The sequence below is a fragment of the Oncorhynchus nerka genome, linkage group LG27 (assembly GCF_034236695.1).
Source record: "Oncorhynchus nerka isolate Pitt River linkage group LG27, Oner_Uvic_2.0, whole genome shotgun sequence".
Lineage (NCBI taxonomy): Eukaryota > Metazoa > Chordata > Actinopteri > Salmoniformes > Salmonidae > Oncorhynchus > Oncorhynchus nerka.
The window spans coordinates 101583440-101586464 of record NC_088422.1 but is presented as its reverse complement, the minus strand read 5'-3'; the positions used below and the strand labels follow the sequence as shown (position 1 = coordinate 101586464).

General features: G+C 44.5%; 1 pseudogene; it reads left to right on the top strand.

Annotated features, from left to right (window-relative positions):
- The first annotated feature begins 1012 nt into the window (after nucleotides 1–1012).
- The window catches only part of LOC135565149 (tetraspanin-18B-like), a 27425-nt pseudogene continuing 25412 nt past the window's right edge, over nucleotides 1013–3025 (top strand).

The window sequence follows — 3025 nt, the reverse complement described above, 5'->3', positions numbered from 1 at the left end:
ACAGACAGACAGACAGACAGACAGACAGACAGACAGACAGACAGACAGACAAGGGGAGAGACAGACAGACAGACAGAACAGACAGACAGACAGACAGACAGACAGACAGACAGACAGACAGACAGACAGACAGACAGACAAGGGGAGAGACAGACAGACAGGGGGAGAGACAGACAGACAGGGGGACAGACAGACAGGGGGACAGACAGACAGACGGGGGGAGAGACAGACAGACGGGGGAGAGACAGACAGACAGGGGGAGAGACAGACAGACAGGGGGAGAGACAGACAGACAGGGGGAGAGACAGACAGACAGACGGGGGAGAGACAGACAGACGGGGGAGAGACAGACAGACAGGGGGAGAGACAGACAGACAGACAGACAGACAGACAGACAGACAGACAGACAGACAGACAGACAGACAGACAGACAGACAGACAAGGGAGAGACAGACAGACAGACAGACAGACAGACAGACAGACAGACAGACAGAACAGACAGACAGACAGACAGACAGACAGACAGACAGACAGACAGACAGACAGACAGACAGACAGACAGACAGACAGACAAGGGAGAGACAGACAGACAGACAGGGGGAGAGACAGACTGACAGGGGGAGAGACCGACGGACAGACAGACAGACAGACGGGGGAGAGACAGACAGACGGGGGAGAGACAGACAGACAGGGGGAGAGACAGACAGACAGGGGGAGAGACAGACAGACAGGGGGAGAGACAGACAGACGGGGGGAGAGACAGACAGACGGGGGGGGAGAGACAGACAGACAGGGGGAGAGACAGACAGACAGACGGGGGAGAGACAGACAGACAGACAGACGGGGAAGAGACAGACAGGGGAAGAGACAGACAGACAGGGGGAGAGACAGACAGACAGACAGACGGGGGAGAGACAGACAGGGGGAGAGACAGACAGACAGGGGGAGAGACAGACAGACAGACAGATGGAGAGGGGGAGAGACAGGGGGAGAGGGGGAGAGAGACAGCAACATGATAGTGATCTATACGATATATGACTGGATCAATGAGAATGTAGAATTGATCTCCTCTATAAAGCAGGAAGGTATATTTCTCAGGTCCTGTAGGAATGGGGTGGGAAACTGAAATCAATGGGCGAATCGATCAATGTTTATTATTCATTTGATGAGGAGGAATGGTACTGGTATAGCTATAGCGATAGTGGTAGCTGGTGATTGGATATGGTCATGTTATATGGATTCTATATAAGTTATAGTTGTAGGTGTTGATTGGATATTGTGATGGTATATGGATTCTATATAAGTTATAGTTGTAGGTGTTGATTGGATATTGTGATGGTATATGGATTCTATATAAGTTATAGTTGTAGGTGTTGATTGGATATTGTGATGGTATATGGATTCTATATAAGTTATAGTTGTAGGTGTTGATTGGATATTGTGATGGTATATGGATTCTATCTATATAAGTTATAGTTGTAGGTGTTGATTGGATATTGTGATGGTATATGGATTCTATATAAGTTATAGTTGTAGGTGTTGATTGGATATTGTGATGGTATATGGATTCTATATAAGTTATAGTTGTAGGTGTTGATTGGATATTGTGATGGTATATGGATTCTATCTATATAAGTTATAGTTGTAGGTGTTGATTGGATATTGTGATGGTATATGGATTCTATATAAGTTATAGTTGTAGGTGTTGATTGGATATTGTGATGGTATATGGATTCTATATAAGTTATAGTTGTAGGTGTTGATTGGATATTGTGATGGTATATGGATTCTATATAAGCTATAAGACGGAGCCGGAGAACAAGGCGTTTTACGTAACAAACCAATTGTTTGTTTCTTTGCTTTGTTTGTAACTTACTTATTACTTTATTTATTTTGTTACTTTATTTTTTATTTTATTTATTTTGTACATAATGTTGCTGCTACCGTCTCTGATGACTGAAAATAACTTCTGGGCATCAGAACTGCTGTTACTCAACACAAACTGGCAGAATCCGTTTTTTTCCCTTTAATGAGTCTGACGAGCCCGACGTGAACGATATATACTGCTACCCCGGGAACAGGCCCAGATCCCCGGGATTTACGTGAAGAGGAGGCGGAGAAAAAGGGGCCAGAGGGCGGGCTGCTTTCTGAGAATTCGTAGGCGATCGAATAAACCCCCACTTCCTTTCATTCTGCAAGAAAACGTGAAATCTTTGGAAAATAAAATCGATGACGTACGCGGAAGATTAAACTACCAACGGGACATTCAAAACTGTAATATCTTATGCTTCATGGAGTCATGGCTGAACGAAGACATTATCAACATACTAGACATTATCAACATACTAGACATTATCAACATACTAGACATTATCAACATACTAGACATTATCAACATACATACTAACACAGCTGGCTGGTTATCCGCTGTATTGGCAGGATAGAACAGCGGCGTCTGGTTAGACAAGGGGCGGAGGACTATGTATTTGGGAAATAACAGCTTATGCACGATATCTAAGGAAGTCTTGAGGTTTTGCTCACCTGAGGTAGTGTGTCTCATGATAAGCTGTAGACCACAGTATCTACCTAGAGAGTTGTCATCTGTATTTGTCGTAGCTGTCTACATACCACCACAGACTGAGGCTGGCACTAAGACAGCACTGAATGACCTTTATTCCCACTATAAGCAAACAGGAAAACGCTCATCCAGAGGCGTTGCTCCTAGTGGCCGGGGACTTTAATGCAGGGAAACTTAAATCCGTCTCTCCAAATTTCTATCAGCATATTAAATGTGCCACCAGAAGGGAAAATAACTCTAGACCACCTTTACTCCACACAGAGACATGTACAAAGCTCTCCCTCACCCTCCATTTGGCAAATCTGACCATAATTCCACCCTCCTGATTCCTGCTTACAAGCAAAAATGAAAGCAGGAAGCACCAGTGACTCGGTCTAGAAAAAAGTGGTCATATGAAGCAGATGCTAAATTACAGGACTGTTTTGCAGCACAAACAGGAATATGTTC